Source organism: Ursus americanus, chromosome 34, assembly GCF_024610735.1.
Source record: "Ursus americanus isolate L20-20 chromosome 34, mUrsAme1.1.p, whole genome shotgun sequence".
Lineage (NCBI taxonomy): Eukaryota > Metazoa > Chordata > Mammalia > Carnivora > Ursidae > Ursus > Ursus americanus.
The window spans coordinates 13,648,093-13,669,348 of NC_142160.1; the positions used below are offsets into that span (position 1 = coordinate 13,648,093).

Consider the following 21,256-nt stretch of genomic DNA (forward strand, 5'->3'; position numbering starts at 1 on the left):
CTTGGAGATAAGGCCCTTAAAGAGATAATTAAATTGCAATGAGGTCCCTAGGGTGGGCCCAAATTCAATCTGACTGGTGTCCTTAAGAGAAGAAGAGATTAGGACACATGGAAGTATCATGGATGTGCAAATATAGAGAAAAGACCACATGAGGACATACCCAGAAAGTGGCCATATATGAGCTAGAGGATAGAGGCCTAAAAAGAGACAAAACTTGATGACATCTTAATCTTGATCTTCTAGCCTCCAGAACTGTGGAAAAATAAATTTCTGTTGTTTAAACCACCCATTTATGATATTTTGTTATGATTGCCCTAGCAACGCTATTATATTAGATGTCCATTTGTGTGTGTGTGTGTGTGTGTGTGTGTGTGTATTTATTGATAAGGAAGATTTATTCAGGTTAAGATTTGCCCTGCTTTCCGGCCTCATCCTTTCCAGTGCATTATTACTCACCTTAAGTGGGATCACTTCCCTGAGGAATGTAATGCATAACAAATAAGAAAACTTGAGAACTTTGATTTTTTAAACATATTTTTCTTGATATTTTCTGTTTATACTTGGTTTGACATAAAATACTTTAACCAATAGATTTTAAAATTAGATTGATATTTGGAGACATCTAAAGTGAATAGAATGCCACAAACTTTCATCTGAAATGGAATATAGATACAAAATTTGAGGAGACGAATACCTTTCTTTAAGATCTGAGAGAGAGAGAGAGAGCAAGCCAGCAAGTGGGGGGAAGAGCAGAGGGGGAGGGAGAGGGACAAGCAGACTCCACGCTGAGCACGGAGCCCCCTTGCGATCATAAGATCATGACCTGAACCGAAACCAAGAGTCAGTTGCTTAACCAACTGAGCCATCCAGGTGCCCCAAGAGATGAATATTTGTCATAAAATATCAGATGATTAAGTGAATTTATTAGATAATTAAATGAGGAAAACTATTTGGAATGGAACATAATTTAGAGCACTATCGCTGGTTATTCCTCACATTCTGTCTTTAAGGATAAGAATTAAACCATAATCACTTGATGATGTTTGCTTGAGTGCCTTCTAGGAGAGGCTTTTACATGGAAAAGGCCAGGTGAGGTGGCCTAATGATAGAGACTCATCCTACTGCTTTCATTTTAAGGATATGAGATATCCACCCTCCCTGTTTGCTAATCTTACTCTCCATCTCTCTTTTTCCCAGCAAAACTGGGATAGGTAACCATGGGAAGACCATGGATGTAAGCATGGCCTACTTAGAAACTATAACCAATTCAGCATTTATTTACTTTAGGAACAATTTAGACAGCTCTGAGCAACTCCCTTTAGGGCACCATGTTGATAAGTAAAAAATTCCATTACATCACTGGACATTTTTTTTCCCATCTTAAAGTTACAACCAGCTACTTTCTTTAAAGTTTAAAAATTTATTTTTTATTTTAAAAGTAATGTTTGCTTATTATTAAAAAATAGAAAATTCAAGATAATATTAGATAGTAGGAGGATAAACCACCCATAATTTAACTATTCATAGTAAATTTTCTTCCCATGATTTTTTTTTCCTCTTCTAGTTTTCCTTCATCTCAGACAAGGTTTTTTGAGGGGTTACTGTTGAATCTCTTGGCCTTTCTACAAAGGCCTATTGTAATATAAATGTTTACTTCTATTTGTAATCCTTGGCTTTGATTCAGGTGTGTTGCTGTTTGTAAGCCCTGTCTCCCTGCCCCAGCTCTGCAAAGATTTCTGATAAAGGCTGAGAACATTAGATTCTGGGATAAATGACAGTGTTTATGGATGCCAGACATTGGCTTTAAGTGAGAAGCTCTTCTTCCGATCACCGATCACCGGTTTGCTTTACTCACTCTCAGTGGTAAAGCTTTCACACAGAAGACAACAGGCTGTCATCACTAGACTTTTCTCACTACCAGCAATGACGTTCAGCTAGCATCCCTCCCTGTGACATCCTGCCTCTAACCACGATGCACAGATCACTTAATGTGGTTGTAGCTTCTAACGTTTTAATTTTTAAACTCGGTGATGGAACTGTCAAGTGGTTAATGAACTGAAACTTGGTGTCCTTTGGGCCTGTCATTAAGTCCCAGGTTATCACATTTACCAGTTGAGTAATCTTAAAGACACTTTACCTTTCTAAGACATAGTCTGTTTTTTCTTTAAAATGAGGATTATAATGGGATTATAACAATCATGGGGCAAGTCATAAGGATTTCATGAGACAATGTGAGAGGGGTTATGAGCTCAGGCTCTGGACCCACCTGTCTGGACTCAAGTCCTGCCCCTGCTACTGTTGGGTAGTGTGGCCTGGAGCACGTTTTTTAGCCTCTGTGCTCCTGGTTAAATGAGAAAAACCACAGTTCCTATTTTGTAAAGTTGTTATGACAGCTAAATAAGTTAATACATAGAAAGCACTCGTAATAGTGACTAGCACATGGTAAGTGCATAATAGATGCTAGTCGCCATTATTATTATAATTATTATTATTATTATTGGCATTTATAAAGCCTGGTCCAGAGTGAGCCCTTGTTAGTCTGTTTGTTCTTATGAGTCTTCTCTGGACTGGTCAGTATTCTTTCTCCCCAATTCTATGCTCAACTTACTGAGATGGATAAACAGGAACGTGCTTTATGTGAAGATCGGTAACCTTTGAAATCAGCTTGCAGAGAAGAGCAGCTGTCTTGGACAACACTCATGAGAGCACATGGATTTTCTCCTTTTTGCCACCTACTCTCCATCCACTGGAACAAGAAGGGTGCATGCCTCCCGTGTCCACATAGCAACGGAGAGCCATTATCCTGGAGAGGCCTTTCAGAAATAGCTATTCTCATGTACGCCCAGTTGGCAAAAGGAGGGGTACTACCCTGGCAATGTTGCAGAAGTCTGACATGCCTTTCACAACAGAGAAGGGGACATTTATTTGGCTTTGCTTCTCAGTAAGGTGAGGCACACCCATGCCCCCCAGCAGGATGACAGCCTGCACAACAGGACACAGAAAGATCCTTAACCTCATTATTTCTACGTACATATTATACAGGATTCAACCTCAATGCTAGATTTTTTTGGTTCTGAGAAAGAGAGTTTAGAATCTTTAGAAATTCCAATTTGAGAAATTTTTGTGTGTATAGAAAATATTTTCTGCTTGAGTCTCCATCATATGGATGACACTTGCTAAAAAAGAAAAAAAAAACTACATTGGGGGGCGCCTGGGTGGCTCAGTCGGTTAAGCATCTGACTTTGACTCAGGTTGTGATCCTGGGGTCCAGGGATCAAGTCCTGCTCAGCGGGAAGCCTGCTTCTCCCTCTACTCCCCCCCCCCCCGGGCCTCGTGCTCTTTCTCTCTCTCTCTCTCTCGAATAAACAAATGAAACCCTAAAAAAACTATATTGAGTGCTAAAGTATACATCTGAGACTCAGGTTCCTCTGTGCTCAAGAAAGCACTGAGAGCATATGATGATAAGAGAAGTTACTATTTGGGGCAAAGAATTCTCTTTGTTTTTGTTTTTTTTTTTTCTACAGATTTGATAAGATATTGGTATTTAACAAAAGGAATAAAGAATATAGTAGATCATCATGGTTAATGTGATTGATTTGTATCTATGCTGCTATCATGTGCTGACACAAAAGAGACGTAGTCACAGGTAGCCAAAATGTATCAGAGCACCGTTAGCCCATAGAGTGTAGAGGTTTTTGTTTTGTTCTGTTTTCACCCCTGTGGTAATGTCAAAAAGGATTTCATTGTATTTGAGAAATAGAATTTGTGATGGATTGGACAAGTGCTGGGCTGAAGTTTTTGTGTTTCTTTTAAAATAACTTATATTCAATGTCTTCCATGTGCCGGCTGCTTTTACGAATGCCATTTTGCCACATTATCTACGAAAGAAAGAGTTCCGCTTGCAAATTAATAATATAAAAATAAATGCAGGGAAAATATTTAAGTCTCTACCAGAAGGCATATTACTCTCATATTATTTAAAATAAACCCATGGTTTTTTAAGTACAATTGAATTTCAGAATTCTGCAATTCATACTGGTCTTCCCCCAGCTCATTGTATTATTGGGACTGGCCTTTAACAGGTAATGATTAAGGATACCTGTTTTATAGCATTACACATGCTAGATTTGGATGTGTTCCAAGTCCAAGTTCAAGCTTTAGTTCTCTCACTTACTAACAATGCCTCACTTTCCTATCCCTTGACCATCTGGAATCAGGTTGTGTCTTACTAACCTTCGGCAGATTATCCTGTCTATAAAGTGGGAATGAGGGGGCATCTTCCTCCTAGGATGAAGGCAAGGATTAAATAACAGAGCTATAGTTTTCAAACTTTAATATGCACCTAAGTTGCCTGGGGATCCTGTTAAAACTTGGATTCTGATTCAGTAGATCTCTGTGGGGTCTGAGAATCTACACTTCTGACAAGCTCCCAGGTGATGCCCATGGTACATCACATATTCAGTAGCAGAAATGTATAGCACATAGAATGACTCTTTCGTTCAGAGAGGAAAAGAGAGCGTGTGCACACATGAGTTGGGGGAGGGGCAGAGGGAGAGAGAGCGAGAGAATCTCAAGCAGACTCCACACAGAGCCCAGAGCCTGAGGCAGGGCTCAATCTCACAACCCATGAGATCATGACTTGAGCCAAAACCAAGAGCTGGACGCTTAACTGACTGAGCCACTCAGCTGCTTCCTGGGAAATTCTAAACACTCCATATAGGCTGGCTATTATTATCCATCTGGAATGATGCTATATGTTTTCACAGACATTGTTATGGTTAATCTTTGCAACAGCCTTGCATTAGGTATTATTATATCTTCATTTCCCAAATGAGGAAACACATCTAGAAGGACTGATAGTGATTGTCAACATTGTATTTGAACCCAGTTTTCTTGATTCTAAGAACTGTCCTCTTTTCTACACTTGAAATTCTTTCTGATTATGGGTTAGCAAAAAACAAAAGACAAAACAACAGATCTAAAGCCTTACTTTCCTGGTCTCTGATGTTGGAGTGGGAAGGCTTTTCTCCTGTGCAGGCTGCAGGAGAAATCTATGGAGAGGCAAGTAGCTTCCAGGCCCATTACATGGTTTCAGTGTTGTCCATATATTAAAATATTTGTCTCTGATTATATTTGTGAAGAAAAAGCAAACAATACAGATTGGTATAAAAAATAAACTAAATAGCACCCCTCAAAGATCTCTTTGTCCAGAGGCAACAATAACATATGTTATGAGAGTCCTGCTGTTTGGAGCCTCATTCTGCTATGATGCATGAGTGTGAGATTACATGTAAACATACACACACACAAACACACACATACACACACACTCTTATCTGGAGGTTTCAGGGAAAAATCCACTTCGAAGCTCTTTTGGATTGTTGGCATAATTTATTTCCTTACGGTTATAAGACTATAAGACTGAGGTCCTTATTTTCTTATTGGCCACTCGCTGGGGGTCACTCTCAGCTCTTAGAGGCGACATCAGATCCTTTCCATGTGGTCCACTCTGTCTTCAAGCCACCTGAGTCCTTCTTGCATTTTGAATTTTTGAGTTCCCCTTCTGCCATCAGCCCTACTATTCAAGGGCTTATGTGATTAGGTCAGGCCCAACTAGATAATCCCCTTTTTGATTAGTTCAAAGTCAACTGATAAGTAACCTTAATTACATCTGTGCAATCCCTTTTCCCATGTAACGTAACATTTTACACATGTGTAAAAGCCAGGACAGAGGTCCTGGGGCACTTAGGATTCTGCCTAACATATTAGGCACTTTTTTTTTTTTAAGTGAAATTACACAATATTGGTGCCTCTGCAAACTTTTCTTCTCTTCCATAAAAGCTTTGAAGATGTTTCTCAGTAAATATAGCCTGGCCTTTTAAATTACTAAATAATATTCTTTTTTAAAGGATTTATCATAATTTAACAATTTCTGTGTAGATGGATGGTTAGATTGTTTCCATTTTCCAATTGTAAACATTGCAGTCATGAAAACATTAATGCTGTGCTTTGGCTAATTAATTACCTCTTTAAGGTAAATTGCTAGTTGTGAAATTGCTGGTGTACATGCTTAAATATTGGTACCTATTTCCAGTCTGCCTTCTGGAAAAGTTGCAGCAACGTATATGCTCATTCGCATTAATGGTTTATTAAATTGCTTGTTTCCCTACACCTTTGCCAACATCGGATTGCAACAATTCTTTTAATTATTGCTAATCTAGTAAAAATGCATATTTTGTTCTCTTTATTTACTCTTCCTTGATCATTAGTAAAATTGAACATCTTTCTCTATGTTAATTTCCCACATATATTGCTTCACTTGGGAACTGTCAATTCATTTCCTCTATCAATCAGGGATCTTTAGCTGCAAGCTGCAAAAGTCAATACTGGTTGGGGGCGCCTGGCCAGCTCAGTCCAAGGAGCGTGCGACTCTTGATCTTGGGGTCGTGAGTTTGAACCCCACATTTGGTGTAAAGATTGCTTAAATAAATAAAACTTTAAAAAAAAGTTAATTCTGGTTAGCTTACACAGGAACAGATTTTGCAGGAAGGATATGGAGGACCTTAGAGAATCAGCAAGATGGTTGGAGAACCAGGCTTGGTAAGGAGGGCCAGGCAGTGGAATGTAATAAATCTAAAGTTGTAGGACAGAACAGTTACTGTGCTGTTATTGACATCTGTACAATGCAATGCCACTATCTTGGGACTCTTGATACTACTGTGAATAGATTCTCAGTTTGCCTCTTTGTCTTTGCATCATTCTCAAGATTCAGAGTCCCTGGTACAAGCCCCTGATCGACTGAGCTTAGGTCACATGCCTGAACTGTAGTAACCAGTGGGGTAAGGGCAATATTCTTCAGTCCCTTTGGCTTCTTAGTAAAAAGTGGAAGCTTATATACTATTAATACTTGTCTGCACTAGATGGGCATTCGGATCCTGGGTAGACCCCCCCCCCCGCCTCAAAAAAAAAAGACAAGTGTTCTTCCTTCATTTTTTTTAGTTGAATTTTTTTTCTTCTTTATTAGAGCACTTTTTACATTAGGAGCATCAATACTTATACTTGTGTTGCATGTATTGTTCCTTTTTTCTATTTTTTTCTTTTTCAATTATTGTGATAAAGTAACATTTCAAGAAAGATGACTCTAATCATTTCTTTCCTGTAGAATCTGATACAATTGATATAGCATTGTTTCTTAATCAAACAACTCCTTCTGTCCCAGGCCACAGTGAATTTACTAGGGAGATTATACATGGAGGAAGTTGGTTTGTTACACAGAGATATTCTTGCCTTTTCTCTACCTAACAAGGTCACATCATATCGAGTGCTAGAATTCACCCACATTCCTTCTGGGGAAATCAAAACTGTTTTGTTAATTGAACAAAAGAAGATGGACCATTTATTTATATTTGGGTTGCAGTCTGGCACATGGAGTTATTCCTCCTAAGCTCCTGGAAGCCGCTTACATACCAGAATCAGAAGAGCTCCAACCTAGGGTGGTCATGTGGCTAATGAGTGATTTCTTGTTGGAGCCTACGCTCCTATGTATCTTTGCAATGCCTCTCTCATAGAATGGTTTCAGTCTGGCTTTTTTTCCTCGTATAGTCTAGGACTTTTATCATAAACTTTTTACTACTTAAATAATTTTAGAAAATGGTGATCTAACAGATAATATTTTTAAAAGATTTTATTTGTTTACTTTACAGAGAGAAAGAGAGAGAGCACAAGTAGGGAAGCAGCAGGCAGAGGAAGAGGGAGAAGCAGGCTCCCCACTGAGCAGGGAGCCAGAGCAGGGAGCCTGATGCGGGGCTCAATCCCAGGACCCTGCCTGAGATCATGACCTGAGCTGAAGGCAGACGCTTAACTGACTGAGCCACCCAGGAGCCCCTAACAGATAATTTTTTTTAAAAAACATCTCCTGTAGTAAGTATTCCTTGGTAGTCAGTGTCAGAATTTGTGAGGCATTGTATCTGTCAAAAGAGTTCTCCTTGATGCACACCTTAACATACTCTTGTTTAACTAGTTCCCTTTTGCTCCAAGGAAAACCCCTATTTCTTGCTAAACTGACCCACAGTCCTTACTAATCAGCCTTCCCCACATGGAGTTAAAGTTCTTCCTTCTCCAGAAAGCCTCAGTAGGAATATTTACAAAACTCTGGAGAGATGTAGTTGAACCTTGTATTTGCTTTCAATGAGGAAATGAATATAATGCTAAAAGAAATTAACTTCCATATAAAGCCAGGAAGACAGGCTGGGATCATGAAAAGAACCAGAACATGTTTTCCAAAAGACTTTATGGGCAAATAAATCCATATTTCCAAATCAATTCTTTCCAAAGCTTGTGGAGAAAAATAAATAATGGTTTCAGGGCAACATGGCTTTCCAAATTTACCACCTACAATTAAATCTGTAAGTGCTCCCCAGTGCTGCTTCAAAAAATTCCTGAATGTGCTCTTATCAGCTTTATTCTCAACTCCTTGGGTACAGCATTATTTTCTTCTCTATTTTTGTCAGGAGATACACATGACTAGAACATTCTTCCCGGACACTTTTGTGAATTGGAAAGATAAACTTCTGAATGCTGGGTGAACAATTGAATAGATCTTTTCCTCACCCGTGGGTTGATCTCTATAATACTAAGCTATAACTCCCTGTTGGGCACTATATTGATGAAATATGCAGAGAAGGGCCATAAATGTGTAACCACCAGACATTTTGAAAATGTGTGCCCTCATCTAGACTAAAATTGGATTTGTCTTTTTTTTTTTTTTAAGATTTATTTATTTGCTTTTTGAGAGAGAGAGAGAAGAGAGAGCATGTGTGTGCACACACATGAGCAGTTGCAGGGGTGGGGGGCAGGGGCAGAGGGAAAGAGAGAGAATCTCAAGCAAACTCCCCACTGAGCGTGGAGCCTGCCTGACTCAGGGATTCAGGGTCAACCTCACGACCCTGAGACCATGACCTAAGTTGAAATCAAGAGTCGGACGCTCAACTGACTGAGCCACACAGGCGCCCCTGATTTGTCTTTTTACTGAATCGATAGTGAAATACTGTTTTCAAGATCAAGGCTCCCAGAGATGGTGTGTAGATGTGTGTGTGTGTGTGTGTGTGTGTGTGTGTGTGTGTGTGTGTGTTTATGTCTGTGTGTATGTGAGTGCATGTGTGTGTGTATAGAATTTTTCATGCCGTGAATTAATTCTGCAATGATTTCTCAAAGTTACCGTACACAAGGTACGGTACACTCCTTGCTACACAAGGAGAACAATTGGACTCTCTGTTCAATTGACTGCTTCCCCTGAGAAAATGAGGCAGGGAGGGTGAAGGACTCATTTCAGAAGGATTCAGAAGGAATTCACAAAAATGGACAAAAGGAAACTTAATTTTATCGGCAAAAAGGAACAGAACTCAACTGTCCTCTGTGTAACAAGTTCGGGAAGGTGACTCCTGGTGCAGTTACAAATTATCCATTACAAGTTACAAGCTGTCTCCTGGAATGGCCATGCTGAGGCTGTAGGTTAGCTGAGACGTGTGTGTGTAGAAGACAGCACAAAATGGCACATTCGATTGGTTTTTGGCTGGGTTGTGTTTTTTTGTTTGTTTGTTTTTGGTTTTTACAACCAGCCAAAGCCAAAATGATTCTCTGTGGACCAAGTGTGGTCATGACCCATACTTTGCTCTCTTATCTTCCTGTCTCCTTTGCCCCTTTTCGTACCTATTTAAATGTACATTTCCCATAAAATTGTCCTGGTTTATGTGGTCCTGGTTGTGTCATGTTATTTCTCTGTCTGCTTGCTCAGTCTCCTGCCCTTCCCTTTAGCTCTTTCCTTCTGTTGCCTTTGTGATCTTTTCTTTCCCCCCTGATTCTGTTCCCATCTCTTTTCTCTCCTCTCCCTTTAAAGACAGGTCTAATCCTGGGCAAAGTTATGACATTTTGATCTTTTAGCCTTTCAGACCAGAATGGTTTCCTCTCTTCAATGGTGTCCACTTTTCTATTGTTCTGTGTTATGTCCTTTACCCATCAAAATAAAAACGTTTGGAACTGATATACTCCAAATATTATTTTTCTGGGATGAATCTCAGCTTAATGGCTACCCAAGTATTTAGACAAAGGGATGAAATACCAAAATGGAATTTCAGGGGAAGACTGGCTGGAATTCTGGGGGACTTCCATGTGTCCTACAGTCCTGCTCCCTTTGTCCTTCATGCAATTTCTTGCAACAGTGGGAATGCAGCTTTGAGAAACACTTTACTTCCTCTCTCAGGGCCTTGGAGTGCTAAGGAAGGAAGCATCTGAACGACAAATATTGGAAATGAGCCTCCAGAAGCAGGAAATGAACCAGAAGTACAAGGAGACCTGAAGAACCAGGGTTGCTTTCACAGCTGTGGGGAGATCGTTCTCAAACTGGCAAACTGATTTGTAACAGCCAAAATTGGTTCGAACATCCCCAAATCTGGGATGCAGGTGCCATTGTCTAAATATCAGGATTTAGGCTATTGATCGGGAACTTGACAGAATTGTTCAGTTATCTTGAGTATGCATCAACTGTTTTGGGTCCTGATCACAGGAAGATTGCTCCAAGCACACTTTAACACTCCTAGACGCTCACAATGCCCTCCGCAGACCCTCCCACTCAGATTTGACCTTTAAAAACTCACCTCAGGTTCCCCACTCTGGAAAGCTGTCCCTGACTTCTCAGTCAACAGGGCAGGGCCTTTCCAGACGCTTCCATAGGCCTTGTTTTCATGAGTGCTCTCATCACTTTTCATCAGACTTACCCTCTGGCTATTAGCAAGATGAGGGCTCAGAGTGCACATGAAACTGTGTCCATCATGCTGAGCGCATGCCTGACCCAGAGTGGATGCTTAGCAAATGCTTGGTGAATGAATGAATGAATGCACAGATGATGTCTGTAAGGAAGCAGACAAAGGAATTCTTAAGTTTTTGCAGTACCAGGCCCCAGAGCAAACTTCTCTTCCCAAGATGGAAAAATGTGCCTTTGGATTCAAATTGTGTTCGAGGTTCTTCTTCACTTTAAAGGGAGTCAGTGAGATTGTAGAGAGCTGCCTTAGAAGTGGATGGGAAATAAAGGAGGAGGGAGATGCTGATTCATTCCCTTGAGCTGGCAAAATATACAATATATACCAGACAATGGAGAGAAACCATCCATCCGCCCATAGAAATCAGAGAAACAAAAGGGGGCTGGGTAGGTCCCCTCCCTTCCCTCCTGCGCCTGCTCTGGACCTCCATCTGTTTGTTTTCACCAAAGCTCTGTATCTCAGGGCCTTTATGTTTGGCTCCTCCCACTCTTGCTGAGATAATAAAACCAGGGGAGGAATCTTGGGACAGGTTCCAGCTTGTGCGTTTCTGTGAGAGCTAGGGGAGGGCATGTGGCATTTGGAAGTTTACAGAGGTTGAGTGCAAAGTCTGGAGAATTGGAATTGGAAGGGGGAGGGGCGGGCCAGGTGACAACTGCTTTTTCTTATAAGCCCTCTGTATTATAGCCATTTCTAAAATTATCTGCATGAATTACTTTGATAAACTAATAAAAATACTTATTTTTCCAAACAAATAAGAAGAGGATGGAGAAAGCAGTCCCAGGGCATGCAGGGCAGTGGGAGGCAAGGCATGAGTAATAATCACACTTTGGAGGAAGGCTGGTTTCATGCCTGGGTTGGCTCCAGCACGACGCTGCCGATACTCTGGCAAGATGAGCTAGGCTGGGCATGAACAATGCTTGGTCAGTGTACCTGGATTTGGCTCTCCCCGCTCCAGTCTCTCTGCTCCACACCTTAGTCATTGCTTGCACCACAGCTCTGGTAGCTGCCAGCTCTGGCGCCCACTTACCTTCTTCATGATGTGTGCACTTACCTTCTGACCTCAATTTCCTTTCCAGTAACATTTCATTTCTTGTCCTAGATCCTAAATTATTGATGGTCAGCCGCTCAAGTAATAGCTTTCCTGACTTGCCTTAGTTTCCAGGTTGTCCATTCCAGATGCTTTCCCATGAGAAAGCCCCCTCCCTGGTTTGTCCCAGTCACACGGCAGTACCTACACGGACAGAAGGACCAGAGCAAGGGCCGAGGAAGGTTGATGACCGGCAATAGAACAAAAGGACTCAGTCTCTGTAGTCATACCAGCCTTGCTTTCAAGGCCCATTTCCTTCCGTATCCTAGCTGTGTGATGCTGTGTAAATTACATGAGTTTTCTGAGCCTTCATTTCTTCAACTGCATATGGAGGATGCAGAGCGTACTTACTGCTTAATAAAAGTTCAATATCACCATGGCAGCAAGGGCGTAAATTCATATACATTGTTCTTAAATGTGCAAAAACAACAAAGTATGCTCCTTTCCTCTATAATTGATTTGTCCTCACCAAAGAGCTCCCTCCCTTCATCACCTCCGCCCAACTTGGCCGAATAAGGGCAATTTTAGTCCCAACAGATGAATTTTGTTCAATTCTATAAAGAAAACCATTTCTTTAGGTAAATTCTTATCTCTATTGGATAAAGTGCTTCCTCCCTCTGTTTCTTTCAAAATGGCATCTGAATGTGAGATTTCAGTGATCTCATAGTGGCAGAGGGAGGTTGGGGGTCCTTGGGGTCCTTTGGATGCTTGCTGATGTCTGCTGTCTCATGGCTGGTCTGGGCTGCTCTCCACATTGGTGATCACACAGGGGGACTGGTGCTTCTCCAGAGTGTTCTGCCGAAGTCTGAGCCAAAACCTGTAGCTGGTGTAACTCATGTTCTTGTTGACTGGGTCCAGCCTTATCGGCATTGTGGAGGCCTGGTGTGACTGCCCTCGTTTCTCAGGCAGGCGGTCTACCCTGCCGTGTGGCCCGTAGGCAGTGGTGTGTTGTGCAATGACTAGCAGTCTGTGTGTGTAGGGGGGAAGAGCCCTGATTGGTAGTATTTGCAGACCTGCATAGTTTAAATACTCTTTCCTTGGCATATCAAGCTACTAAGATGATGTCATTGAATGCAGAGTAGGGAAGAGATGTGCAATATAGATACAATAGATGTAAATAATCTCAAGAGAAAGATAATAGTAATAAGATGTAGTAAAATCGCTATGGAGTGTTAATTTTGAGTGTTTCTTTATTTTTAATAGAACCTATTTAACTGTAAGTTCGAACAATTTAATTTTTAATAACTTCTGTGTTCAGCAACTGGCTTGTAAAATTTCTGACAATGAAACAGCTCTCTGTTGAGTGAGCCAGCCCTGGTCCACCACTGGCCGGTTACCTCATCTGCTTCGTCAAGATAGCTGCCAACACGCTCGCAATCAAGCCTTCAACTAAGTTCCATATTCCCTTTCCGGGGCAGCTTGGGAGAGCTAAATTTAGGCCCACCCTCTGCTATCCGCAAGCTGATGCAGAAGCAACCAATGACGCAATATCTGCCCGAACATTAAAAAGGAAGCAGGGTAGAAGCTCCTCTGCCCATGGCATTCAACTTGACCCACATAACTCACTTCCCCCGTGGCAGAATCGGTCAAACAAGCAGAATGTCAAATTCCCCTAGACTCTTGAAGCAAATCCGCTCAATGGCCAGTTCCCAGAAACTCCTTTCACCGAATGAGAAATGCAACCAATTTATTTTCATTTTGTTTTCATTGACTAGTTTTCCGAATAGCATCTTCAGGAAGAATGTTAAATCTGGTCTCCTGCAGTAGCTGGAAGAAGGAGGCTCAGAGAGGCAGTTGTATTGTGTTTGTCTCAGAGCTCACACTGACATCTCCTTCCTGGTGCTCATCTCCTAGGCCCTCTTTCTCTGCTCAGGATCGCCTTTCCTTTCTCCAAAGTCTTAGTCACTTCCTTCTCCCCTTTGCAGATCCCACAGCCCCACCTCCTCTTGGGAGCTCTCAGGGTCATGAAGGAGAACGCTGCTGCTCTAGCTTTCCCATTGGATGGCTGTTCCAACAAAACAGACTCAAACAGCGGTTGGCAAAGCTAACAAGCCCACGAGAGCTCTGGAGATGGAAGTCGGCACACAGCGTTCCTCACAGCACTGATCTGTTTATATCATGATCTCACAGTCTCTTCTTAACCACTCAGGCATTTTTAAATGTCGGACTCAAGCACTGGGGCATGCAGGTGTTGCAGAAGACCCACAAGATTTGATCTGCTTTAGAAACTCAACTACAGTAGCCACATGTGAGAAGGACCAAAAGGTGGAATTTGCAAGCAGGGAACTTGTTTTAAGAGCTCCTTAGAAGCCAGGAGAAAGATGACAGCCTGAAGTCCAGGATTGGAGGTGATGGAATTGGAAGAGCCCTTTCCTGGCTACTCTGATTTGGTGGAACCCCCCCCCCCCCCCGCCACCTTTTATTCTCTCTCACTCTGCCCCATTTGTTTCCTTCCTAGGATCTGTGGAAATTTGTAGTGTTATATTCATTGTTCACTTACTGTCTGCTCCTCCACTAGACTGTGCACTCCATGGAGGCAGCCTGCTTCAGGCCCCAAAGTATTCTCTTCATCCGGTGCAGTTTTGGGTTCATACTAGGTGCTCCACAAATGTCTGTGGAAGAAGGAATGGGACTGAGAAGAAAGGTAGGGTAGTGGGAGAAGCTTAGCTATGGTTTCAGGTAAAGGAAAGGTGCTCTTGGAGAAGGAGAAGGAGAAAACACAGAGAAGAGATGAGAGAGATGGCCCAGATTCCAGAAAAACAGGACAGAAAGCGAAAGTAGAGGCATTAGTTTTGCCTGGGAGAAGAGCTGTGCTCCCGACATGGGAGGAAAGGAAGAATGGGTGAGTGTTGACTGGATTTATAAGACCAGTGGTCTATGTTTGCTGGAGAAATGGTAGGCATAATTATCAACCGAGAGAGGGGGAGAGAGAGAGAGGAGAAGAAGAAGAAGGGGGGGGTGGGGACGAGGGGGGATGAGAAGGAAGGAGAGGGGAAGAAGAGAAGGAAGGAGAGGGGAAGAAGAGAAGGAAGGACAGGGGAAGAAGAGAAGGGGGAGGAAAAGAGGAAGGGGAATTGAGAGTTTAAGGAGGTGGTGAGAAATTTTTAACAGAATGACTCCAAGGAAAGGAATAACTGGATGACCAGAAATGCCTAAAAAGATTTCTGAGGGAGGGCCCAGCTGAGAAATAATGTGACCAAATTAGCCTAGCCCCAAATCTCCCAGATGAGAGGCAGGGAAGTGGACTGGGAAGATGGGAGGGTTGGCTGTGGTTGGGATCTGCAGGATGGCATCTCTCTTCCTAGTTAATCTTGTGTCTAGCTCTACCAAAGAGAAAGGTTTCATGACTCCCGAAATGGGTTCAGATGAATCATTCATCTCTCCAGATATTAAAAATTTTGAATGTGTTAGATAGGACACAGACATCAGAAAGAGGCTCTCAGCAGTCTGCTTCTCTGGAGAAGGCCTCGCCAAGAGGCTGGAGCCTGCTTTGTCCTGCTGTTTCCTCGATCTGTACACTAACTCGCCTGCCCTAGGCTGTCACTTCCTCTGGCAGGAAGATATCTTTTCTCTTAGAAATCTTACTGATATCCAAATATCCTTTGCCCTTAGGTGACTGCCTGCTATAAGAGAAAGTACATGGATTTAGACTTTGATAGACCTGGGTTTGATTCCTGGCTCTGGCACATAGGAGCTTTGTGATCTTGAATAAATTGCCTACCTTTTCCAGCCCCCATTGTTCAAAGGGAAAAGGAGGAAATCACTGGAAAGGCAGAAGGTTGAAATGAGATAGTGTATGTAAATCATCCAGCAGAATGGACAGCACTAGGTAGACACTCAATAAATATTTTTGTTACCTCCCTCTGTCCTTTCCCCTCTTCCTCTCTCCCTCTTTGCCTCCTTTCTTTCCTCCCTCCCTTACATTTTAGTTATCAGGTTTCTGTACTGGACTCCTCACGGCAGGCAGCAATGACATCTTAGTCATTGAAAAATAACTCTTATCTTACCTTATATTAAAGTAATATTTGCACTTGCTAGCTAAAAATCTCAAATAATACCAAAGAGCCAGGGCCTTATCTCTCTCTACCCTAGTCTCATCCTCCAGAGAAAATCATATCTAATTCTTAACAGTTTTGGATTTTAATTATTCTGGTGTCATCTCAATTTGTCTGAAAGTATGTTTATACTGTTATTTCCTGATTTGTCAGTTTTAAAGATTATTTGTGTTCCTATATAACAGAAAAAGATTTAGTATACTTACACTACCATCCCATCTCTGTTTCACAAATAATTGTGCCTCTTTTTAATTCTTCTATCGGTTAACTTCATAATTTTAATTAGTAAATAAGTATTTTACTTTTTTCCTATTCATTATATGTTCCATCTCTTGATTTTCTGCACTGAAAGACTGGGCTGTTATCACACATACTTTTCTCTTCAGTTCTCCTCCTTTTACTTTCTAACTTCTGTCACCTATACCTCTTCTTTTATATGATCAAGGTTGATAATATTTGCTTTCTCTTTTGAAATAGTAATTAAGTCTCTGTGCTTTGTGATAGATAGATTCTAAAAGATAAATGCCAGTAAATAGTGCTTGCATTGTAATGATTATGTTAATATTGTTCCTGGTCTAATTAAATATATTTACTTTCTTGTTTAGATTTTTGTTTTTCCTAGGGTTTCTAACTGCCTTTCTTTTACTTTCATTGTCTGCTTTTTGTCCTATCTTTAACTCTTCAACAGTCTCAGGGATCAAATACATGGGGATTTGTCTCTCTTCTTGAATATCCCCTCCCTGGAATCCTCCTGTTCCAACATGTGCTAGTGGCTATCTAGAATGGCTGCAAGCCTGTTGTCTTGAGACTTTCATTCATTACTTCCTGAGTTGAATCTACCCTGTCCAAGATCCACTAACTTCCTTCTTTTGGGTTAATTAATTCATTTTACAGATACATGCCCAAAAGTTAGTATCTAAGAAAGGGTATATGTGAGGTAAACTTTCTAAGTTGCCCTTATATTTATGAGTGGATTGGTTTGGTTAAAATTTCTAGGATTAAAAATTTTACTTGAGGATTGTCTTCTAGTGTTCAGTGAAATTGTGGGCAATCAAATTATCCTTTCATTGTAAGTGACCTATTTTATTTATCTGTCTCTTCATGAAGCTTATAGAATCTTACCTTTTAACTTTAATGATCTGATATTTTAAAATAATGTGAGTGAATGTAAGTTTTATTTCCCTCCATATAGTATACTACATACTTAATGGGCCTTTTCAATTTGAGGTCTCTCTGGTACTAGAAAATTCTCTTCTATTTTTAGTTTGATAATTCAACTCTATTTTCTCTTCCCTCTTTCTGAAATGCCTTTTGTTGAACACTGAACATTATGTCTAGATCTTCCATGGCTCTTACTACTATTTTTCTCTCACATTTTCTATCTTTGCATTTTTTCCCAATTTTTCAAATATTTTATTACCTTAACCTTCCAATTTAAAAAATACTTTAATAGACTTTTAATTTTAAAATAATTTTAGATTAATGGAAAAATTCCAAATATTGTATAAAGAGAACATGGGCTCTGCACATCATTTCCCCTGTTAAGATCTTATGTTAGTATGGTACGTTTATTACAATTAATGAACCAATATTGATACATTTATATTAACTGAAGTCCATATTTTTTTTCAGATTTCCTTAGTCTTTATCTAACGTCATTTTTCTGTTTTAGGATCCCATCTGGGTACCACGTTATATTTAGTAGTCATATCTCCTTAGGGTCCTCTTGGCTGTGATAGCTTCTTAAACTTTTCTTGTTTTTGATGTCCTTGACAGTTTTGAAGAGTACTTACCAGGTATTTTGCAGAATGTCCCTCAGTTGGGATTTATCTAATGTTTTTCTCATGATCAGACTAGGGTTATGTGTTTTCGGGAGGAGGCACAGAAAGTAAAGTGCCACTTTCATTACATCATATCAAGGTGTATATAATTAACATGACATCACTTTTAATGTTAACCTTGATCACCTGACTGAGATAGTATTTCTTATGTTTCTGTACTGTAAGGTTACTATTTTACTCCCTTTCCATACCGTATTCTTTCAAAAGATATCAGTATGCACAGCTCACACTTCAGTGGGGAGTAATGCTCCACTTCATTGAGGGCAGAGTATCTACATAAATTATTTGGAATTTTTCTGCATGGGAGATTTTTCTCTTCTCTCCTAATTATTTATTCAGTTATTTATTTTTAGCAGTATGGACTTGAATACTTACTTTATACTTTGGGTTATAATCAAATACTTTTTTATTTTGTTGTTCAGATTGTTCTGGCTTTGGCTATTGGGAGGTTTCAGTTGACTCATTTGTCCCTTTGATATACCTCCAACATTGTATGTATGTATGTATGTATGTATGTATGTATTTGTTTTTGAGCATTACCTTACTTTCCATCACTGTAAGATGTTCCTAGCTTACTTTGTATATTTCTCACCCCAATCCTAGAATTAGACATTTCTCCAAAGGTACCTGGTTCCTTTTACTGGAGAATGGTATTAGGAACCAAAATCTGAGTACTTGTTGCTACTGGAGTATTGTTTTTGCCTCTCTCAGCTGACATAGCAAGAAAATATGTGTGTATACCAACTCCTATATATACATGTGTCTATAAGTATTTCTATAAGTAACATCTACATCTATATTAAGGCAAATGAGTTCATACTGATATCACCAACTCTAACCCATTACCATGTGGGTCATTCTAGCCTCTTTCCCTCATTTTTCTATAAATTCCCATTCCAATAGAGAGAAACCTGGCTCCTCCAATCTCCCATCCACCTACTGGACTGTTCAATTCCAGCATATATGTATCACAGTATCATGATTGTTAACTTGCACCCTGAAGGAACAGTTTTATCAACCAGTGTTCAGTGCTTATGTACAGTTCCTTTTGTCTTTAGTCTTACAAACTCCATTTGTTTGCAGTGCTACTAAGGTCAGCATCTTTTCCCCTCATTTCCCTTGGGTGAGGTTGTTTCCATAGGTTTAGAATACAGTTAGATTGTTCTGTCACATTCTGCATTCATCCTGAGATCCCTCAGCCTCATAATGTTTTTGAAGATTTCCTTAATGTTCCTTTTCAAAACTTCTATTGACTTTTTCCCCGCTGTTATCAAACTTTATTTTCCAAAAGTTCTTTTTTGCCCTCAGAATTTTTTTTTAAGATTTATTTATTTATTTGAGAGAGAGAGTGTGTGCGCAGGCACGCACGCGCTGCTCATGTGAATTGGGGGAGGGACAGAGGGAGAGAATCTCAAGGAGACTCTGCTGAGTGCAGAGCCCAATGGCCAATGAGATCATGACATGAGCTGAAATCAAGAGTCAGACATTCACCTGACTGAGCCACCCAGGTACCCCCAGAATTCTTTTTTATATCATCTTATTCTTTTTGCATTGTTGCCAGTTAGCTGGTGGCAGTCTGCATCTATAAGAATCCTTTCTCTGGGGACATAAATGAGAATTTTTTGAAATTTTCTTCTCTCTGTTTAACCTGTTTTCTGCAAGGTTTTCATTCTGTTTATTCTCACTTCTGTGTTCCATATTAGATTTTTTTTTTCTCTGATTTCTGGTAATCTTTGCTTGGCTGCTCCTGATTCTGAATGGGGAAATCTGATTTCCTGATTGGAATCTCTGGAATCTCTGAGGGCATGAGTTGGTCCTGTTAATACTGAGTTTCCCTCTAATTTGACTGGAGGAACCCCTGATACTCATGTTAAATCTTTCCACTTGGATCGATTATGTAGAGAAGTATCATCCAATATTCTACCTGAAGTGTAAGGCCTATCTGCTAGCAAGCTGGTAGCTAGGTAGTTATTTACTTAATCCATGCATCTTCAGGGTAACACTCACATCCTCAACTATGCTTGGCTTCCCCCAGAGTAGAGACTTTTTAATTTTTCTGATCTTCTCGTGGTTGGGCAAGAGGAGTAACTCAGATACATGGAATAGTGAAAAGACTCTAGGGAGAGAGATCCAATGATTCATTAAAGCCTCCAACCAATCTTTTTTTTCTTTTGGCTCTTAACTTACCTCCCCTTAATGCCCAGGTCCAGACATATCCAATGCTACTAATTTCTGAGACTGATGTTTTTTGGAGTGAAGCTTAGGTCAGTTTTTAGTTTTCCTCATTGCTGGTTAGTTTTGGCCTCCTTGGGCCTACAAGGCCCTTTGATTAACACTCATCAGTCTGCTTTCTTCACTTTCTAAAATTGTGCTGTTGTATTATTTCCATTTATCCTTGCATATATACCTTTAAAAACCTTTGCCTCTCTCTCTCTCTCTCTGTCTCTCATCCTTTCCTTTACTTGGTTTTACAGGGGTTTCTAGTGAGAGCAAAGTTAGAGTCTTGTGTTCAATACACTGCCCATCTTTACCCAAATCCAGTTGATAACTTTTTATTCCCTTGATATAATGCATTCTGGGTACTAACTGCTTGGTAAATGTTAGTGAAATTAGAATATATAGAATCTGGAAAATCTCCATTGCATTGTGCTCTTCAATTGACTGAATGCTAATAGTATACTGAAAATATACATCATGCTTCAGATGCATTTATCTTTGTAGTGACTTTCTGCTTTCTCAACTAAATTCAGAACAAAAAGAATCTTTATGACTAGTCCTTTTGGTTTCACATATAAACAAGCCTCCAGGGAAGAGCAGACAAATTTATTATGGCTTGTAAATCAACAATATTAAAACTGGTATTGGCTGTTAACACCTAAAGTGTTGGGAGAGTGGGATGCAGCAGGGGTCCCTGCTTTCTCAGTACGGTTCTCAGTTAAAATAGATGAAGATGTAAATAATTAACTTTATCAATGAGTGCATGTTCATGCAGCATTGGTCTTCCATTCCAAACACATTTGGCTGAATATTGATTATGTGGTTGAACATGGGTTATGATGAGTTACATTGGATTAAAACTGACTCTTAGAAAATGTCGCTTCCTACATTATTTAAATATAATTTGTTCATGTGCTAACATAATGTTGAACACTCAGAGAACTGGGTTTAAGTACTAGCTGTGCTACTTCCAAACTATAAGATTCTTGCTTAGTCCTCTCAGCTTCCCCAATTGCTCTGACTTTCCATTTACAAAACTGAAGGGATATCACTCATCCTGGTTGATCAATAACGGGCACAATACTAACCCTTGTTGAAGTGACGAGAAAATGAGTTAATGATGAAAAAATTCTGCTAGACTCCTTTAGTTGTGTAAAAGAATACTATTTTAAAATTTTAAACTCTGTGTTAAAGCAAGACCCATTAAACTAAAATATTTAGTGAGGGTAATGTACTTTCAAA

General features: G+C 40.2%; 1 protein-coding gene across 1 annotated transcript in view; it reads left to right on the top strand.

The window, feature by feature from the left end:
• Positions 1-21,256, top strand: part of TMC1 (transmembrane channel like 1) — a 362,945-nt gene that overhangs the window by 47,192 nt on the left and 294,497 nt on the right. The gene's annotated exons all lie outside the window — the stretch shown is intronic.